This window comes from Toxotes jaculatrix, chromosome 8, assembly GCF_017976425.1.
Source record: "Toxotes jaculatrix isolate fToxJac2 chromosome 8, fToxJac2.pri, whole genome shotgun sequence".
NCBI classification, from domain to species: Eukaryota; Metazoa; Chordata; class Actinopteri; family Toxotidae; genus Toxotes; species Toxotes jaculatrix.
Genome location: NC_054401.1, coordinates 17,257,833 through 17,280,997, shown reverse-complemented (window position 1 = coordinate 17,280,997; position 23,165 = coordinate 17,257,833).

Below are 23,165 nucleotides of genomic sequence, written 5' to 3'. Positions count from 1 at the left end.
AATGTGCATAACACATGTCTGTGACGATACACATATGCATTGTCATCCACAGACCAAGACTGTACAAACGCTCACATACCCGCACACATGTGGCCCAGGGTTATGTCTAAAACAGCACCCAAGACTACAGTTGCAGGTTGTTATTTTTTTGTGAGTACCAATGCAAAAATAACAGCCCACTGTGAACACTTGTCTTCCCCGGCCATTTCCCACTGTTAACCTAATCTTTATGATTATTGCAATGGCTTTAGCAGCAGGCCATGTCTGTCAGCAGACAGCAGCTTGCGCTGTAGGGGATACTCCATACACACACACTTAGCCTTCAATCAATGAGAAGACAGACAATTAGCAGAGTTTTACATATTTTGCATGGCTGTTTTGCTTCGTTGGATCGTTTACAGAGTAACACTGAGAGGGGAGATGACTCATATGATGAGCTTCCGTAGACATAATATAAAGTACAAAGTGTGAGTGACACAACAAAAATACAACAGCCTTAAATATAAAGTTTAAAGGTGTATTCAGTTTTACTTTTCAGCATTTGAAAATAAGACAATAACTCTATATCAGCTCTCAAAGTCATTGTTAACCCATTCTTCCAAATCAGTACAGAATATAGCTATTTGAGAAATGTTTGTTCTTACTAATTATGTTCAGCAGTTGGTCTAGCTCACTGTTTGCTTATCTCCCTGAGTCCCACATGAGGTGTCACACTGAAAGAATTTCTGCCCTGGGCCAGTGACCTCTGAGGCCCTTTTAGCACAAGGCAACACTGCAGGGAATCACTGAAGATGGCTCCTGCAGCATTTGGTGAGATAATACTCCCCCCTCCCATTAAAAAAAAAAAAAAAATCCCTAACAACAAACAGCAGACTGAGCTAAAACTAAAAGATGGCTGATAAGGTTATTAGCAGCTCATGCTGGGAACAAAGGGGAAGCACACAGCTAAGATCAATAGCAGATGTTAGCAGGTAGTCTTAAATAGTTTTATATTACAAATACCCCCTGTCAGAACTGACTAATGCAAAACAAATCTTGTTAACAACCCCAATATGTGTGTGTGCTTGCATGTATTGGAGCCCCCACTGGGAAATTTGGCGAAACTTGATACAACATTATACATGACCGTGATACGTTAAAGACGCAGAAATGAAAGGAAAATAGAAGCTGGTTGAGTGACTGCTTAAGTCACTCAATATCTTTGTGTTTGTACATGTGCGTATTGTTACGTACCAGGTGCATGTTCTCCTCTGCTCATTATCACAGAGCAGCTTTTCATTGACAGCACTCAGACGGGCATCAGCTTGCATTAACCAAAGTTTAACATCATTCAAGAGAACGAGATGACCTACTGAGAAAGTACATGAGTAAATGTGTAGCAATACAGCGCTTATTACTGTTCCCCCTCAGGCAAATACCTTTTGCTTAAGCCCCACGCATGGGAACATTTTGTTTTATTACCTTGCAAGATAAGTCGTGAGTGAAGACAGAGGGAGGGGTGGGAAGAGAGGGAGAGAGGAAAAAAGAGAAAGAAAGGGGGCTCTTAAGTACCTGGGGAATTAAAATATTCCGGCTCATCATATCAGTGTCTTAGTTCTTGGTTTTCATGTGGGGGGCACGTAATTATAACAGCGTTTTAAAATTGAGCCCAGAAGAAAGATGGGTTCAAGTGCAAATTAATTTCAGATTACCACAACAAAGACAATCAATTCTCAATGAGGACGCCAGCAAAATGCTCTTGAAAGGGCCCAAGGTCTCGTGTGTACACACATACACATCAACCCAGCAACTCAAACAATTTGTGAAAAAAAAAAAGTCTTTACTTAAATTACACACAAGATCTAAAGCAGTGTCCATGCTTACCTGGTACAGTCTTTAACACCTTGTTTTTCTCCTCCTCCCTCATCTCAACCCACCCCCCTCCCTCCCCCACCTAACAACCATCTCTCCCCTGTTCCAGCACCATCACCCAATGTCTCCTTTCTTTCAGATGTCTTTCTCATTAACAGTCCTATCACCAGTGGACTACTCTAGGCCTCATTAAGGCAGCCTGAGAACATGGGTGTACCTCTGACTTTAAAAGTCAAAGTAAAGGAGGAGCGGGTGGTGGTGGTGGGGAAATCAGGGATGAAGAGTCATCCTGGCCTGGCAGTGTAACACAAGGTCAAAGAGAGGAATAGTCCATCTCGGATCTTTTCATCAGGCTAATTTTCCAAGATAAAGTCAAAGTCTAACATTATCAACAGGGTTTAAAAGGGAGAGCAGAAGGGTTGGTGATATATGAGGGTTAAGATCACCTTTATATGGTGGCACCGCTGAAGCCTTTCACAGGCATAGTGTAGAGAAGGTCCAGCTAATTTATTCACAACTGAGTTGACGGTATACATTTCGAGAAGGTACAAATACTTTATTGCAGATGATTGTGACCTATCACTTAGGCCCAGTAACAGAATCCAACACAATTTGTTTGTTTTTCTTTTTTTAAATACAGATATACCATTTTAATAAGTAAATACATTTTCAGAATATTTTCATTCAAGGCCAAAATTAGGTTTGGGTAACACTGAATACAATCTGGCCGTCTCTTGAAAATCCATCGTTAACGTGGAAGGAATGGGCAGGACCAGCAATACTGCCAGCCGATCAGAGGTTGGACTTGTGCATCATTCTGTTATCTTAATGACCCTAAAGGGCTTAATTCTATAGATGTAGGTTTGCAGCACTGGGAATCAAACAACTTTTCAAGACAGCAAACAACAACAGAAAAAAAATAATATAATATATTTGTCACAAATGTAGGAAAAATATGTCAAATGATGCACCATAATGATGCTTCAGTAACTGAATCGGCACTGCAATGTGACCCAAGTCATTACCTACACTATTATGATTTGCCAGTTAGTGGAAAATACGGTGCCAGTACAACCTACCTCTCAGCAGTGAGGGACGAATTCTGCATTGCATGTGATGTGAATGTCTCACAAACTCTAACAAAATACCAAAACTGTTTATGAGCTCTGCATCCTCATTAAATAAAAAAGGAGGGAAAAAAAAGTTCTCACTTCAAACCTCTGTGTGGGTAATGCTTTCAACCCATAGCCAACTTAGCAAATTTTTGAAGCACTCCAAAATAAGTTGAGAGTTCAGAGCACGCTCAAGTCTTCAAAACGTATAAGAATGTGTAAAACTCTTAGCGATACTTCTGAAGGCAGCAATGAAAATGCCTTGTTGTTTGAGTTTGAGTTACACTTCAGAAAATTCAAATTATTTTCTTTTTAAGAAACACAAACACAATAAATCATTGGGATAATTTGTATATTATTAATCAAATGTACAGTAATATACATTGTTAATCTGTATCTATGACCCGCTTTTACAGGCCTTGATTCCTCAACGCACCTGAAGCTGTCTTTTGATGGAAATTTGCCATTTTGGCTTCACGAATGCTTCTATCTCATAGGCATACTTTCAAGATAACAATATCAGTATGAAGATGATACATTTGGTAAATTGAATGGGGAACTTGACCAACTTAAAAGCAGGAAAGGAGTGAATTTTCACACTGTGCAACTGTACATACTAGTCAAAATCATTGTGACTGTACAAATATCAATGTTTAGTTCTGCCCTCCCTCCCATTTCCTTTACCTGCCTCTTTCCTCACTGCTGTCCAACCACAAAATTCATGCACATTCACCAGCCTTCCTCAACTTCCGATCTATCCTCGCTGTGAAAAGGGGTTAGCTACACTACACAGCCCAGCTCCTGCCCCCTTCTCCCTCAATCCTCTAACTGTACCCTTTCTTCCCACCATCACTTCCCCTCTTTCCCTCCATCATTCCTTTCCTTTCCTCCTCTCACTCCCTTCCACTCACACACTTCAGCCTGAACATCCCTTCTCCCATTTCTCTCTCCTTCCTCTCTTGCACCCTCCACCCATTCATCCCTCTATCTATCCATCAATGCACCCTCTGTAGAGAGGCCTAACCATTTCTCCCATCCTGTGTGTTGCTCCTCAGGGAACCTGTTGTGGAGTAGAGAGTGGAATGGCTGCGAACAGTGAGGGGAAAAAAAGTCAGGCCTCATTAGATTCTCATTACCTTTGCAAACTGAAAGCAACAGAGATCTTTTTTTTTTTTCACCATATAATCGCAGCCTCTGAGTGCCCTGGGAATCACAATGAACCCCGTCCCCCACACCCACCTCAACCCCACCACCAAGCAGCATGCTGTCCCCCACACCCTCCCTTCCTTCTACTCACAATCATCCTTCCATTTTAACGAGTACACAACGAAGCATACAGATTGGCTTAGCCAGGGGAATTAAAGTTTTATTTCAATTCCAGTAACACAATAATCCCTGTCATTAGAATGGTCCCTTAAAGTTAAACATGCCTTAAGTTGCTCAGGTCCCCAGTCAATTTACAGCCCCTTCAACAACAAGTGGCAAGTTTTATAAACCTGTCATTTCTTTTTACCAGTGTATAAAAATGTTTTACCTTTTTAGAGTTATCTAATGAGCTAACCTCTCAATCTAAATCCACTTCCCCCTCCTAGTTTTTGCTTTGTTTATTTTTTAACAATGCTTATATATATTTTTTTTATTTTTCATTTTTTTACTCCTAAAATTGTCAGTCTCATCTGCATTTCTACCCCCCTCCCCATGTCTCACCCCAAATACACACACACTCTCATAAGCACCACCCCACCCAAGGGAGCAAGTCTATCTGTGTCTAAGTGTGTGCTTGAACTCACATCTGGGGAATCCCTCCCTTCCTTCCCCCTCCCTCCTCTCCACTTCAACAAAGTTGCTGCGCAGTACAAAGCCAGTGTTGATGCTAAGTAAATTAGCACATTTTGAAAAAGACGTGTCGAAAAACAACACATCACCGTCAGAACAAATACCCAGAGGAAACCAATCATTACCAAAGCTCATAGCTGGTATAGCCAGAGAATAAAAGGATTTGAGAAACTGAATTCTTGCTGATATTTTGAGCGGCTGGAATGCAGTAATAGCAATGTGTGTGTGTGTCCGTGTGTGTGTGTGTGTGTGCGTGTCCGTGTGTGCGTGTCCGTGTGTGTGTGTGTGTGTGTGCGTTTGTACGTATGTTTTGGGGGTGGGTTCGTAACCCACAGTTAAAATTTACATACAAGAGTGAGCTGCTTGTATAAATAGGATTGCAGTTCTAATAATTAAGTAGGGTTTTTAACCATTAAAATAGGTCAGAAGGTTGAATACATGTGACGATTTCTCCCGCAGAACAAAAGGCGGAGGTAGTTTCCCATTATTAATCGGCACCTTAAAAGGAAAATTGTCATATTGCAAAAAAACTGAAGTCGAAAGCTCTTGATGTAAACAGAACTCCCAGTCAGAGTTTAAGCCCTCACACAAAGAAAGAAAGAAAGAAAGAAAGAAATGCGAGAGTGACATTAACATCATATTTAATCTTACCAATAAACTATGTTTACTCTCAGACTCCATGTGTGATATGTCACAGCTTTACTTGAAGTGAACTAACAGCATGGAGTTGACACTTATGTTATGGCTTGAGCGTGAGCTCAAGTAGTCCCATGCAAGGTATCAAAGGGGATTTAGTTTGTTTGTCTCCCCTTGTGTTTATTTCTTCTTTTACTTTACCAAAAAAGGTCTTTCTACATACTCCCTTTATGCAGACATCTTGCTGCACTGTAGACTCCCAAACTCTCTAATACTTACTTTTTTACTTTTTTACCGCAAACCAAATTCAAGAGAGACGGGACCAGCAGAAAGTTGGAAACCCAATCTTGCAGTTGGCTTACTGTTGCTAAGATACATGTTACCCATCCACCTTTCTCAATATGGTCATGTCATGCAAACACATAAAGAGAAGTGGTAGGGAAACAAAAGACAAGAGACTCCATGGTCATGTCTTCATGAAAGAGCAAGAGAAATAAGAGAAAGGACAAAAATAACAGAAAAGAAAAAAGAGACTTCCACACACAGAAAGAGAAAGAAAGAACCCACAGTGCCAGTTCACCCATCCTAACTAAACAGCCAGGCTGGTAGTTGTTGAGATGGTAAATTGGGTTTGGGTTTTTTTGTGGGGTGTCAAAATAGGATTATCCTCTTTCAGTTCAAGGCCATCTTTCACTCACTCTCCCATAATCCCTTGTGGGTCACTAGATACACACAAACATAGAATTAGATTGGATGGATTGAACCCTCACTTACAGAAAAATAAAATAAAATAATCTTATAACATGCAATGTCTAAATTTATGAAGTTCAGGAATGATTCCTGAAGTAAAATGCTTTTTTACCATTAATCTGGTCTTTTGTTTGTGGAAAATATTTATAGACACTTCTAGATAAACTACACTCATAAGATTTTGCCAGTGTCAAAATATAAAACACAACGGTCACACATCCTCCCCTGAAACAAAAACTCATCCTTATAACACTTTCTATCTTCTTCTGATCACTGCACCACTCAAAAAGTCTGACTTGAAAAGGGATTTCTGTTCTGTTTGTTCTGCTTCTTTGTGAACACCCCTCAGGATCCTGATCAGTCCCATATGCTGGGGTCACACTTAAACATGCCATGCCCCCCCAGTGTAGTCCTGCCCCACAACCACCCCATTTTTTCAATTTATTTTTTGGTGTCTTTTGGGAAATTAAAACAAAGTCTAAAACAATAATACAATTTTGTCATCAACAGAAATTGTATTATTGGACAATTCTTAGCAACTATTTGGTTAGAAAGAAGTAAAAAAAAAGAAAAAGAAAAAAGCACTTTTCTTTGTGTATTTATGTCTGAACTTTCAGTATTTTTATTTTTTTTTTCTATTCGGTGATAAACAGAAGAAGGGAGTGTTCTTACCTCCATATTTATATCAGTGCCTGGAACCCAGCGAACCACAGCCTATCTGGGAACAAATGAAGAGAGAGGGCTAGGTGATTAATGAAGTGGCCCACGATAGCAAACTGACTCTGATAACAGTTTCTCTTGCAAATAATAAATTACAAACCTAAAATTCTTCTGGGAAAAATAGAAGGGAGGTAAGAGGGTACACGAGGAAAGCAGTAGAGAGCGAGACTGAGAGAGAGGGGGCTGAGAGTGATAAAAGAGGGGTGGATGGGAAGATAGGGAAAGATAGAAAAAGGGGGAGAAAGACCCTGTTTTTGAAACAGTTAAATAAGTAAAAAAAATGAATAGAGACAAGAGGTAACAAGAGAAAATGACACAAAATATTGGGAGAGAGAGGAAGAGAAGAGAGGAACTTCCTTTAAAATTCCTTCTCTTCTTATTTCTTCCTCTTCCTTCAGCCTGCTTTACCTTCAGTCACCTTGTCTTTGCTATTTTGAATAATATCATTTCTCCTTTTCTTTTTTTCTATCAAGAAATTTCCCTGCTCTTTGATCAAAGCTGGCAGAGATTTAAAATGCAGTTGTTATATTTACTGGGTTCATGTTGTGCCGTGAAAACATATATTTTATAGAAAATGTGATCAGGATTGGATTATGTTTTCTTATTAACACAATGAGCAATGTTGTCATTTTACATATTTGGCAAGTTTCGTGTGTGTGTGTGTGTGTGTGTGTGTGTGTGTGTGTGTGTGTGTGTGTGTGTGTGTGTGTGTGTGTGTGTGTCTGTGTGTGTCTGTGTGAGTGAGTGAAAATATCAGATTCCACTGTACAATATCCACTTGTAGTGACCACAGTTTTATTAAACTCTTTTATGGTTATGTTTAGGCACTTGCAGCACATAGTTAAGGTTGGGAAAATACTGTTGTTCACTTTGATACAGAAAAAATCCATAATTTTTCATTTTACAAAGTCCTACTTGCCCTTTCCAATCTTGGCTGATCAAGAGTGAAAAAAGGTAGGAGGCAAGAAAAAGAAGAGAAAGAGAGCAATGTCAGTTGATGTTTGCAGGTGCCTGATAGTGCTGACTCTATTGAAATGGGCTTACCTGCTATGCTGTGGTAAAAACGAGCAAGGGAGAGAGAGGAGGAGGAAAAAGAAGAAAAGAAAAAAACAGACAGATTTAGCTCTATGATTGGAAAAAGAAGCAACTGTGACAGCATCACCTCAGGCTTTGGGCCTTGGGCCCCTGCAACACACAACGCAGCAGCAACCAGAGGAAGTTGCCAGGCCCACAGAAGCCTTGGAGGTAATTAATCATTTTAACCTGAAGCCTGTCAAGATACTGCTCACTCTGTCTCCCTCCCTTTGCTGATTTCCCTGTCAATTATATGTCCAGACAATTCGACAACCTCTCAGTCCGTCTTTCGGCCTCCCTCTCTCTGCAAACTGCCATCTGTAATTGTTTAAAATGTTACTTTGAACCTAACACAGTTCAACATTCTTGACTGTTGGGTATTTAACTGAGCTTTAGATTGCTTCTAAGGAAGTATGTGTGAAGGAAATGATTTTGTTAGACCAAAAATGTGTTAGAGGTTCAAAATAGAGCAAGATTTATTGTATTAAATTCTTACAAGTACAGTCTCTCAAAAGTATTTAACTATCTTGTGACTACCCTAGTATAGACAAATGTATCAAATATTGCAAGACTCACAGCTGTTTTAAGAGTTCATTGTGTGGTTGTAACTTGTAATAGTTTCAGTGAAGAGTTGAATGTTATAAGCTTTAAATGTCCATTTCCTCTCCACCCTTCCACCAGAAACATTTTCTCTGGAAACCTGCACTAATCTCAATCATCCCAGTCCTTGTAACTCCTGTGCTGGGCTCTGACAGCCTGCTCAGCGCTGTTGTGTGACCCAGAGGGCTGGTCCCCAGTGGTGGTCCCCCTTCTCCCAATTACCGCTAACAGACTCACTCAAAACCTGCCTCACCACTTCCATATTGCTGTCTTTCACTGTTTTCACTGCTGTGTGGTTCTGTGTGTGGTGTGAGTTTTTTCCCCCTCTTCCTCTTTCCTTTTCACTCTCTTGTTTTCTGTTCTCCCTCTGTCTTCCCTTCCCTCCCTCCCTTCCCCCTAACCTCCATGCCTACATCCCTCCTTGTCCTCCGGGGAGCGGGTGCAGTACTAGTGCTGCTGCTGTGCTTGCCAAGAACAGATGTCCAAGAAATACCAGCCCAGTGAGAGAAAGGGAACGAGAGAGGGAGAGAGAGGAAGGGAAAGAGAGAGGAAGCACATGGAGGCAGATTAGGTGAACCGTAGGATCTGCCGGTGCCGTCTGGAAATGTGGGATTCCATTCAGAGATTTGAAAACCTGTGTTGCTAAGCTTATGGTTTTTGTGTTCCTACAAAATTTGGGATTATTATTATTTTTTTCCACACACAAAGTCTTAAATGGCAAAGGTCAGCAAAATCAAAAAGTTGCTCTTTAGTCTTAAACAGAGAAACCGCTGGGTGGATGCAACTTTGATGGAGCCAATGAACCACACAAGAGGCATAATTTAGGTAAAAGGAAAACGGGGCAGATCAAAGTGTAAACATATAATTATGTAATTTTCTTGGGATAGTTGGGTTAGGGAACATTTGAATTCCAATATTCCCACCAGTGCATGAGGTCAGTTTCTGTCTGCAGCACATCCAATAGGACTGGAAACTGATGACTGGAAGAAGAACAATGGGTATAGTTAATGGGTGGGAAGCCAGTGAGGGATCATGTCCCTGTTGCTGCACTGGTCACTCATTTTGGTTAGCTTGGGCAATCTGCACACCAAGGGGGTAGTAATTTGAAGAGATGAATGTCTGAACGTTTGTGCATTACAAATACTCTCACTTTCCCCAAAGTAGACTTTCACAAATACCTTTTGTTATTATCATATTCACTGGTCATATTGTTCTAAAAATACCACATTTTTAAATACATGAACTGGGGAGGTCCATGCCTGAATGTAAGTGCAGCATACGCATCTGTGACCCCCAGTCCAAAACACACAAAAAGAGAGGAAAGAGAGAATAAGTGAGAAAATCGCAGAATAGGGAAAAGAGAAGAAGAATGAGAAATAAGTGAGAGAGAAAAAACACAAAAATGAGTGCCTGCCGTGGAACAAACCAGTGACCCAAGTAACCTGGGTCCCTCCCAGCAGATTATCATGGGCACTGTGTGATTAAGGCCAGCCTCATTAGCATAATGATTTCCCATCCTCCCTATTCTCTCCCTTCATCCCACCATCCATCCCTCCTTCCCTCCCTCCGTTCCTGGGCCTTGTGTTGTTAGCCACCAGCTCCCAGTGCTCCTCAAGTACTTTAAGCTTGTTAATAATCATTATTGGTGTGCAGTGAAGTGGGGGAAAGGAATAATTACCTCACCTGAGCCAAACCAAATTAACCCCTTTTCATTTTTTTCCCCTCTTTTACTGTTGTTGGTTACTCATTCCATATCCCCACCCACCCACTTGCACACATGCACACACACAGACACAACATTCACCAGGGACCTATTAGGGTTGTCTGTTATTAAGTGTTGAAATAATAAATGCTTGCACACACCATTTGCCATTTGGTAACAGAAGTACCAGTTTAGATGAAAGATAAAAGGTCCTGTTTTACAAAGCAGGAACTATGCTGAGTAAAACCTATGGTGGCAGATTATAAAAATGTGTACTTATATATAGAATGTGACCTGTTGAAAGACTTTCAGAATAAAGGCTGACAAGAAAACTATGACGCAAGTTGACATAGTGTGACAGAACACAGATGTGATGGTGGTGTATTTCATACAGTTTATGCTTTGTCTTTGTACATCAGTGTACAAACATGCTTTGAGAACTGAGGCTGAAGATTAAGTTGTTGTTTTTTTTAAAGGGTTAGGGTTACCTCTTTATTTAATGGGAAATCAGTTTTCATGGATAGAAGTTTGTGATCATTTAAAGGTGTTTTTAGTAAGATTTCTCTGCCACTGAATGTGGTTCCCTGCCGAGTCCTGGTAACAATGGCTGCTTGCCAAGACTTCTTCATCCTCTTATGGACTGAGGGCAGACTGGACACTACAGTGACTCATAATCACAAAGTAGTATTACCTGATGTGATTGGGTGGGGCTGGTTGGCATGCTAACTTCAGCAGAAGAAAAGAAGGAATAGCAGCAAAGCAAGAGTTAAAATTGGTGTTGCTGAACTTGCTGAAGTTTCTTCTAGACTGGCAAGTAAACAGCTATTAATGCTAATGTTGACTATGTAGTGATAGCAAAAACCTGTACATAGCACCTTTAAAGATTTATGAAACTGTCCTTGATATTAGCATTGAAAAAAAAATAAAAATAAAAGGCTGCTTGTAGTGCCAGTCTCAGTGAGAACAAACCACTGCCTTTAACTCTTAGCAGCTCCATGTAGCCCTTAGCCATTTTCACCACTTTATTTTCTGTCAGTATGGTAAAAGTTAGCCAATCCCAGCGATCAGTTGGCAGTGTAATCTTGCCAAACTGCTTTTCCACTTTTTACTGTGGCAAAGATTTATGCACCTAGGGATGTGAGAAGGCAATATACCCAGTTTAACCTGAGGCCTGTTCTTCACATCGTTCAAACCTTGTCTGACCGCTTAAAAATGTGTTTCAGAAACACAAGAACCACAGAAATGTGGTACTCCTTAGACACCACACGGTATTTGATGAAACACTCACTGTGTGACACGCAGTAACAAGTGAACAAATCTATACAAGTTTCTGGTGAACATTTAATTCCCTGCAGTATTTTGTCCATCGTAAATCCAATTTCCCCCTCTCAGCAGAGGGTAGACTAAAGACATATGTCTGTAATACAATAGCCTGATGCTCCAATAGAGTTGGATTAGGAGCCATAAGAAATGAAATATGTTTAAATTGCTAGGCGAGAGAACTGATATTTTCCATATTTCACTGTGCATATATCAAAATGACATAATCTTAAATAGGAGGAAACAGAAGCGAATGCTCAGTACATATTTCTCATTTGAGTCAGCTGAGAATTCAAGGGATGTAATATAAGGCTAGCTTAACTGTATTAAGAATGTGAATAAAACCCAGATGTTGCTCTGGTTTTTACGTCAAAACCTGAACTTTCCTGGCAAACTATGTTATTAAAACTTTGAAAAGTACACAAGTAACACACAGGAACACAAAAAATGGAGTTTACAATCAGTTTATCTGAAAGCATCTCATTGCTGACTCGTGAACATTGACTTGGTTAACTGCTTTTACTTTCTTGTAGTTTTTTCATGTCATGTTTGAGCCGAGGTTGTAGCTGAGGTCATAGAAGTGTGAGAGTGTGGGTAGATGGCTTTCTCAGCAGCAGGGTAATAAACAAACAAGAGCATTAGCTTGACTGCTCACCTTCTTTAAGTATATCTCTTCCATTGTGACCCCTGTTTTGGTTTTCACCAATACCTGGCTCTTTAGCAGGCTACAAGCTCCATTATGTTCAACTGCTAGTTTCTAGCTTTGTCTGTCTGTTGTTTTGTACAGGGCAGGTGGTGCACAGTGGGCATTTTTGCTGAAAACAGCTTCCTGCTGAAGCTGGAAACACAAATGATGTGAGAGGTCAGAGTAAGTTGCAGGCCTCAAAACCAAGATGTATAACTGAGTGGTTCCATGTTCTCCACAGTCAGAAAGATTTGTCAAACTTTAAACAAAGGTGGGGTGTTACTGTATGTATCTGTTGTTATTATTGTCTCTGCGGTTACTAGCTATCAGTTTGTGAAAAACCCACACAGTCAGACAGATAATGTGTAGGTGCAATGTACATTCAGGTGGCTACGTAAAGCAGTGAGACACATAGGGCAGAAATAAAAGAATATTGCATATACTGAGATGTACTCTGCAAACAGGATGCCTGTTTACCAAACAGAAGCTATTAAAGAGTTTGAAAACCCCCTGGAGCCCCCGTCACCACGTAACTTTGCAAGACAAAACATCAGCTCCTGAGATGATCTCCTCTAAACACCTATAAGCACATTAAACTGGGTGTCTCCACTGCCCATCAATGACAGCATTCATGGGAGGGGTACGTAATGAAAGACTAGGAGTACAGAGGGATAACACTACAAGCAGAGCCATCATCACTCAGGTGTGTGGTTGAGATGAAGGATCAAAGGCAGCCTCTGCCACTGGCATGCCTCTGCTGTGCTGCCGGCCCTGCTGCCAAAAAATCACTAGGTTTATATCAGGGAGGATAAAGTAAGGATTAAGAATAAACGAATGCTTGAACACACAACATCATTTACACAAGAAACAACAAGCTGGATATGTGGGAGGCCTTCTGTATTTCAATTTGAATGCTCAGTCAGAGGGAGATGCTTAGAGTGAAAAGGTCTGAAGAGATGCAGACAATGCAGCCAAAGAGCACTTTTCAGCTCGGATTCATAAAAGCCTGCAGAGATGTGAAGGTATGAACAAGGTACGGTGTCAACATATTTTCCTGGTATGGAAGCTGGTTTTCATTGATAGTAACTTAAAGTCATGTCATTATTATGAAGACAGTTCAAATCCCTCTCTCTTCAAACATTTTCAGCGAGTGTTCTTGGTAATCCCTTGTTCTAGTCAGTCTGGTGAAAGCCTGAAGTGATTGAAATGTGATTCTCCGGGTGTCAGAAAAACAAAACACAGAGTAGTGTGTGTTTATCATTTGTTCACGCGTGTATGGGAGAGCGTATATCTATACAGTGTTTATCAGGAACGATGTCCATACATGCAGCCATGCGTGCCAACTCCCAATTCCTCCCCCCAGCCAATCAACCACACTTCAGACTCATTCCCATTTCTCTTCCCATCTCTTCATCCAAGCAGTAGCATGTTGTTTCACAGGCACAAGCCCATGTTTTGTTTTGTTTTCTCCCCTCTTTGTTTTTAATTGCTACCGTGGAGGTCAATTAATTTCACTCCCCCCTCTCTCTATCTGCAGCCCACACAGCTGCGGCGCTGTGTGTTTGTTAGCCCATCTCCTTCCAAGCCCGAATGCCACATCACTTCAAATGGATTAATCGAGCCACTTTGTTGTTTAATCTCGCCTCGGCAGAACTAGTGGGTGGGTGGGTGGGTGGCTGGTTGTTGTGTGTGTGTGTCTGTGTGTGTGTGTGAGGGGTGGGGATGTAGGGGTGCTCAGAGATGCACAGGCTTGTCTGTCTTTGTCGCAGACAGACAGGCAGACAAATGGATGCATAGGCAGAAGGATAGAGGGACAGAAGGACCAAATGATAGGCAGAGAGGGGGACTGAAGAAGACATGCAGCCAGAGACACAGACGAATCGGCAATGACTGACAGCCACAGACAGAAAAAGAGACAAACGGTTGCAAACTTGTCACCAAATCTCTGTTTTGAAGGAAATGTTTTAATACAGACATGAATATGGCTTTCTGCTGTTTACAATGAGGGAACTGACATACTCGTAATCAGTTCTGTCATTCTCTCATTCTGTTGCTTTACCGCATTACTATCATATATCAACAGTTTTCTGGGTTTAAGATCCTATATTTTGTGACAAGTTTGTGACTTATTAGGAATTAGTAAATGACAGCAGTTTACGGTTCTTACAAAAAGACACATGCCTGAACAACTTATCACATGTACAAAACACAAACTGTTACGTGTAGAAGTGTACAAACTCACCCAGGCCTGAGGATGCACACACCAACAATCACAGCATGTACACATGATACCAAACACCACCTCTCCAGGCGCACACACATACACACATGCACTCTCACAAGCACAATTAAAGGTCCTGTTTGATGTTTTGATGCTTTCATGTTCTGATGACAATTTCATCGAGACGGAAGGAGGCAGCACGGTTCACACCTCCTGGCTACAAGCACAAAAAAGAAAAAAGAAAAAAAAACGTGCTGCCACCCTACCACCACCATACACACACACACACACACACACATATACACAGACAGCCTCCCAGCTACCAGCAGTGCTTTTCTCTCTTCTGATCTGCTGAGTCAGCCCAAGCCCCTTAAGACTTCTTGCCTCTCCGTTGCTAGATATCAGAAAGAGAGAGAGAGAGAGAGATGGTGCAGAAGGGGAGAATATTATGGGAGAGAGGGAGGGTGCAGAAGAAAAGATACTGTCTGGGGCCAATTCACAGAGCTTTGTTGTCGCACCAGTAAGAAATCACTTGGCTGGCAAAGAGAAGAATAGGGGTGGGGGGGTGTTGACCTGACACTTGATTCACTGTGTGTTGTAAAGCCATTGTTTGACATTTTGAATTTGTCTGGTTGTTTTTACTTTTCACTTGTCAAGTTGTGCAAGGGAAAATGAGAATCTGTATTGGTATTAATGCCAACAGGAAAGACCATTTAAAGGGGAATTCCATCAATTTTACACACCAAAGTCAATATACAGGACTTGGGGAGTACTACTAAATACAGTATGTGAAAAAAAGTTGTATAAAGCCTTTTGTCAAAATTTGATAAATTGCCTGAAGTAGCGTCATTTGAGGTAGTGTAGGTTGTGGCTGGAGACTGCAGTGTAGTGTTACAAAGAAGTGACCTTACGCGACCTCTGTAGCTCACTCCTCATCTCTGCTTGAGGCTAGAAGATTGAGGCTACATTAACCGCCACTAACATAACACAGCGTAATTGCTACCTGAACTACTGGCTGGAGTTACATTGTGGGTAGTGTAAGTGTCAGGTTTTGAGAAGGAGACAGGTGAAAATTTTGTGTATCAATTACAAGACAAACAAGATTACTTTGAACAACTTTGTAATGTTGTTGCTCAAAAACTTGTGCGTAAGTTGGATAAAATTGTTCACCCACTGAGGCATTGTGGTATCCAAAGTCACTTATGTGCTGTAGCACAGACAGTCTATATACAGCAAGGTAATAGAAATAAAATTATATTAAAGGTCAACTGAGTTGTTGATCACTTGGTCTGTGTTTGATGAGCACACTATTCAAATTGAGGTCAGGGACTGTTTAGCTGAGCGACCTGAGAGGACTGAAAAGGAGCCAACAGTATACTCTACGTGTCTTCCGAGTGCACGCATGTATGTGTGTGTGTGTGTGTGTGGCTGTGCGTGCATGTGGAAGTGTACGCTAGACAAAGGAACACAGACAGAGTGTGGTTTCCTCAGCTGTAAAACCAAGGCTTTGGGTGAAGCAGTGAATAAACGGTTTTCAGTTAGGCCTAAATGGGAAGTTCCTTTACTGATAAGGAGGGCGAGGGAGCTGAGAGAGAGGCCAGGTGAGAGAGAGAGAGAACTGAGCTGGAGGGGCCACTGCTGGTTTCCACCAAGGTGACAGTTGAGTAATACCAGTGTTGCTATTACAAGAAACAACACCACAGACACCCAAAATCAGGTCAGAAAGGCATTTCAAGATGTAGATAACAGGGGAAACAATACAGATTTTGGTTTCTTGTTTTTTTTTGTTGTTTTTTTTGACATATTTATTTGCCATTGAACCAAATAATGGACGTAAGTCACCTGTATATTATTAAGGAGCGAAAAAGGATGTGTTTGCACCAAAAGGACTGTGTACCATAGTGTAATGTTTTTCCCCCTTTTTGTGGTATGTCCAGTACCTGAAAATACAGTTTTAAAAATTCAAAATAATAAGAGAAAATTAAAAAAAATGAAAGAAAAAGAAATCAATTAAAAATGGCACAGAAAAAAAGTAATGCTTAATTTCCTCTGCTCGTGGATAATCCTTTACTACACAAAAACCAGTGCTCAAATTACCAAATAACCCCCCATAAAGCACCGTAACTTTCTAATCTGTTTATAATTAGCATTTCAATGATCCTACACATTAATGTCCGACCTTCAAGAACTCTGACCCGGCTCTAATTAGTGCTAATATCCGATCATTGCCATATATGAAACTAGCCATGACCAAACAAATGGACCTCAGGTACAGCTAATTTCTGGAGCAATTATCTTTTCATGTTGAGAGATTTAGCTGATTATCTGCACAATTTCACACAGTTTTTTTCCCCCCCAATATGATTCTAAATGACATTACATTATGAAAAATATTTTTAAATCACTTTTCAAAGCTCAGCTCAATGCAGAAGCTGTTCACATGGTATTTTTCTTCATGTCTAGTCATGTGTAAATGCACTAAATGGGTGTCAGCTCAACTGCATATAACTAAGTGATGCCCAAGTGCTTAACCACATGAGCACATTGAATATATTGAAGCATGTGAGCAGTCATACCACTTCATTGGTCTTTTTAAACATTTATTGAGGAATAAAAAAGGAAAACAAATTCAGAAAGGGTGATGACCCTTAAACACTGCAACCATTAGTTTGTTTGTTTAAAAAGTAAGCTGAACAAATTCTGAGAGTCCTTGTACAAAGATTGAACTATTCAGATGATCTGCACTATAATATATACACACACACTGTACCACGGTGTTGAGATACTGTCTCTGAGTCTGACTGCAGTAAGCTCAAACACAGCAATGTTGCTGATAAAGGTGTTGCTGTATAGCTTATATTTAAGCATAAAAGGTGGCCAAAGTGTGTAATTACACTCAATGTACATCAAGTCGTTATAGACATCCTGTGGGCAGAGGACTGAAAACAATGATTATAAGGTTAAGTCAGTGAGAAAATTACTATAGCATATAGGAAGCTGCCTGTGTGGTCCAAAAACACCAAGTCTAATGCAATGACAAAAACCACAATGACAGTTTGCATTCCTGTTATAAACAGTTGTTAAACGCAGGTGCAAGTGTCCATTACACCGAAATCAAAGCAGTTGACTGGGAAAAATGAGAATAGTTGTCGGGTTGAATTACGTAAAGAGGAAAATTGTTCATATCATTGACAAAATAGTCAACATATCACAGGGTTTCCTCCAAGTATTCCCCTTCAGCTTCACCCTCTACTGTGTGGTTCTTCATGTTAACAGATATGCATGACGGCGGCAGTGTGATTTCCCCTCTAGAAACACCCCCTTTAATTCACTGATTTTTAATAATGAGAACATTAATTGTAACGCTTTGAATCACTAATGCTTTTGATTGCTAATCTTATCAATCCTGCACAACACTGGGTTGATCAAATGACCACATTTCCTGTGGTGGGTCTTGGGAGAAGAAAAAAAAAGTTACTGGATTAATAATAATAAGAAGAAAAAAAGCAGTTCTAAGAAATGTGAAAGTTAAGAGGAAAATGAAAGAGATAAAAAAAACAGCAATTTAAGAAAATAAAAGCAACAAAAGGGGTTCTGAATTTGCATTGATGTGCTGGGTTTCTAAGATGTAATGAACCAATCAGCTCATCTCAGCTCACTTGTACGTCAAAATAAATAAACAAATGAATAAAAACCTCTGTTCTAGGAAAAAAAAAAACTGTTTAAATCAGCAACATATAAATTGCTACATATTGACACTATATTAAGGGTGAGAATAATTTTAGAAAAGAAATAAGAAAAAAATAAGAAATTCAATCACGTTAATCCCAATAAAACATTTCACTTACCTTTTTAAATAGCTTTATATACACAGTATATGAAGCTAGAGTAAGCAAAAGCAAGAGCGAGTGGGGGGAGTGTGTGTGTGTGTATGTGTGTGGGGGGGGGTCCACCTCGCTAAGAGATCATTTCAAAAATGCATCCTCATAAATTGTCATCCCATCCTCCACTCATCCAAATGGGTATTTTTCGAATGCATGAGAGGCCATATTCAAATGAAGGAGGGGAAGACCTTTCACACGCACACCGAGCTATAATGGGGAAAGCTTAGCATAACTTCCGTCTGATTTCCAATGCAAATATTAGCAGTCAAGTTCAGTGTGTGGTTGCAGATTATAGTTTATCCCTCTCACACACCACAGAGTTCTTTTACGCTCTGGAAACATTTTTGCTTATCAGTGCAACGCAACGATCAACTCTCCTCACATCCTCTCAGTCCCTTGGAGACTTCAAGAGGGACTGGGGTGGAGGGGGGGGGCGATGAATTGTGTGTGTGTGTGTGTGTGTGTGTGGGGGGGGGGGGGGGGGGTAACGGCAGAATGAGAGAGAGAGATGAAGAGGGAGAAAGAGAATTATCAACATTCAAATGTAGTCAGATCCATCCCCAAACTTCAGCCACCACCCAATGATTATTATTTTTTTTTCTTCTTGTCTGAATTCTTAGTGCTTAAATCCTTAAATTAAACATCTTAATTGCTGTAAGCCTTACTATCAAATAGGGAATTACAAAGACCTCAGAGGAGTCAACCCCCCCCGCCCCACACAGCCACTGCTTCCCCAAACTCCCCTCTCCACTCCTAATAACATATCACATACCATTGTTTATGTAATTACACTGTGTGAGGTGCTGCATCAACAGCCCTCCTATCTCCCCCTTCTTGTGTGTGTAATAGTATAAAGGCAGCATGACTGATGAGTTCTTGCATCAAACAATAGATGGGGAACAGCGCAGATAATTCTATTAGCCTATAAAGTTTTCTCATTGGGTTATCTGGAGATATGAGGGAAACATTTCCATTTCTTCATATACATATTTTTTTTATCTCTTGTACTCAAAGAATCATCCATCTCTCTATAGAACAACACGGAGTTGTGCTGCTCCCTTTTCACCACATTGGTTAGTAGAATGTTTTTACCTGGATATGTTGTGTTAATATACATTATATTGTCCTGGCAAGGACTGCACCATGTATGCTGTGCATGAAAGACAACATTTTTGACAAATGTAACAGTGTGCGCACAACAGTACAGCTTCATTGCCACAAAAAGTAATGTGTTTGTTTCCTAATTAAAAAGTCAATAACCCAAAGATATTCAGTTTATTCTCATAGAAGGCAGCAAGTCTTCTAAACCAAGCAAATTAGAGTTCCATTCATGCTTATTTCTGGCAATTTTGTCTGGAAAAGAAAATCAAAAATGTATAATTAATCATAATTTTTAGACAATATCTTGATATTTAACATGATTTTTATGCCAAACCATGAAAAATAAATAAATAAAAATAAACACTGTCTGCTTTTCTGCAAATAAGACAAGTAACCTTTTAAGTGAGTCAGATTTTGACCTGAAAATAAGCAATGTACACAAATGTACGTATCTGAATGTTGGGCCTTTAAACAATAAACAGGAATGTGCTAGTTCATAACAGAGCCAGGAGAAGAAAAAGTTGATTTTTTTCTGATGGGTTTTTGTATTATAATCCAACATTTACAGACAAAGCTGCACCACTTTTGTTAGACTGTGTCACACTAAACACCAGAGGGGTGGGTAAATACACGGAGCAGTGTGGCAGCAGAGCCAATTAGAAGTTGCTTAAGGTCAGGCCAGGGCCTGAGGGAGTAGAGGAAACAATAAATAATTTGGAGAGTAAAAAGCAAAGTGTTGCCCAGTACAAAATGCATTGTGTTCTTTTAAAGTCTTGACAATTTATTTTCCCAATGAATTATACATGTGAGACTCGGCTGCAAACATGCGCTGCCCAGCGAGGGGAAGATAATCTTCAATCTTTGTAAGTACTTCAACAATGGTGTGTATGACAAACACTGGAAGAGATTTGGTGCTGGATGGAGACGTGAAGTGCTCCCTGTATTGTAACATCGCCCAGCAGCTTTGGAAAACAACAATCCAACTGCACTTATCCTTAGCCAATGTTTACTCATTGTTTCATGTGATGGGGAAAAATACTGTATTACAGCAGCTTGCGGTAACAAAGAGTAAAATCCATTAAAACGAATTAACCTGTGTGGCTCAGGAAATTAAACTGACTTTTTTAAATATTTAATGGCTCTGGTTAAGAGCCTAGCATTTGTAATCGCTCTGTGTTGTCTAAGTTTACCCAAACACTGGTCGAAGTTGTCTAGCTGGGAGGAGTAATCGGTTTTTTAGACTGTAAGCTGTAGCAATTGTGAACACAGGCAGAGTGAGTGAACCTGAGGAGCGACTTTTGTGTTTAAAGTTTTCAGCTGTGAGATTAAAAATTTCCAGTTGGATATATCACTGGGAACCTTTCCTCAGAAGCGTACATATCCTTTTCAAACCAAATCCAGTCACGCACAGCCATTTGCAGCATTCTACTTTTCCCTATTCTTGTTTTCCAAAACATTAGTCTTGCAAACTCTAATGCATGCAAATGCAATGACTCAAGCAGGCTCTCTCTCCCTCTCTCGTTTCCTTTCTTTCCCTTGCGCTTCCTCTCTCTGTGTTTAGAAGGCGGTGAGTAAATCATATGGTCAGGCTTGTGCAAAGCCAGAAAATAATGGGATCATATTCCATTCTCTTCCGCCTATCAAAGTTTCATACAAAAGCAAAAAGCTTCTCGTTTCAATACCCAGGAAATTCTAAAGACTCTGACAAATCACCATCCCTTGACAGCTACATAATATATGGCTTTTAGTATCTAGCCTGTGAAGCCCCATCACAGCCTATGATAGCTACACTGACTTACCTACACATACTGCCAACGACATTGGACCGAAGGCAAAGGATTGGAGTTTAGTTTACAGTGTATGAAAAGTACTTGAAAACATAAGTTAAGCAAAGGACATCTGCTTTGCAAGCTTTGATGGACTTGGTAGATTTCGCAACCAAAATTTTTTTTTTTCTTTTTGGTTTACAAAGTAATGAGTGTAGAAAACATCCTCATGAAAATTCAGAAGTGTGTCATCTGAGATTCTGAAACATCACAGCCTGTACTTTTGATGAAGCACAAGCATTGTTTGTCTCTTGTCAAAAAAAACTTGAGTGGTTTCCAAATGTTTACAATTCTGTCTTGATATCTCTGTCTACAATACAACCATTTGGCTTTACTATAAGCAGTCAGATTCAGCAGAGATGCTTCCTGCTGACTGATAAATAGCCAGACAGACTACTCCAACTCCAGCTTCACCAGAAATGACAACTCCTTCCAAAACCAACTTGTCTTCTCTCCCTTTTGTGTGTGCATGCGTGCGTGCATGTCTGAAGCGTGTTTTCAAGGACATCTGGAAGGCAGCACCGACCGTAGAAAATGTTACAGTATGGTTGCATGGTTGCACTCTTCGACAGCTGTGCTGCATATGGCACAGAATAGAAATCATAAGGAAATCATAACATGCCTGGTGCCGTAATTGCATTGTAAAAATGCCCCTATATACACACACACAATGACAGAATGACCAAAAAAAAAAATGGTGGCAGACAGGAACTGCACTTCATAAAACACAGTCACACACAGGCACACCAATCCAAAACCACACATTAGGTGAGACATCTAATCTAAGTCTCTATATAATTTAGTATATCATACATATGTCAGGGTCTTGCTCTTTACTCATGCACTCTCCCTCTAATCCAACATTTCCTGGGGTCAAAGTGGAAGTGAGTGGAAGCCATTTCCAGCAGGAGCCCTCTACCGCACGCGCCCTGATGGGGTTGATTAATCCGCAGCAACTATGGTTTGTCTTCTACAGCTGAGTGAACAACTTCATTTCAACTGATGAGTTCAAGCTCAGGTCAGGGTGGTCCTCATCTGTGACATTACAACAGCCGCACAATGAGAATTAATTTCTCTCACTCTGAAAACAGCTACGTGGTGCTAGAACCTGGCTTTTGAGACATATTGCAATTAGGATCAAACAACTCAGAGAGGAGTTATATAGGAATGATTTCACTTTGTGTGTGTGTGTGTGTGTGTGTGTGTGTTCACAGGATTTATTTGTTTTATTTTATTTATTTATTTATTTATTTATTTTTACTTTGCTCTTCATCTGGCTTTGGTAATGTTGGTCAAGTGTAAACAATGATGGCTTTTTTCCAGACCTTCTCTGCATTTGACAGATGATTGTTTGGAGTCTGCTCCTCTGTAGTTTCCAGCTCCCAGAAATGAATGTGCTGAACACAAACAGGTGAGGCAATCTGCAATACTCATTTTCACAAAAAGTGGCGCCGGGGAAAGCAAACTTCAAGCGATGTTTGTCTTTGTTTCTGAGACCATCCATTCTGTAGTATGGGTTCCATTTGCATCTAATATTACCACTGCCAAATCAAAGAAAAGTGAAAACTATTTTTTGATTTCTGCATGGTTTGCCATCTGTTACCATACATCTGAATTCTACATCTCGAGTCTCTGAGGCATTCACTCACTTTCTTTCTAATTCACAACCATTTATCTTTTTTTTTCTTTTCCCCTTTGCAGTCAATCATAAAAAAAAAAAAAAAATGCCCAGCTCTGAGCTCTGGCCTCTCAAGCATCACCAATGTGCAGAAGGCTTCATCAAAATATTTAAACATAGGCAATATAAACCTCATGTCCTGAGCTCTGTGTGAACTTTTAGCTTGAGT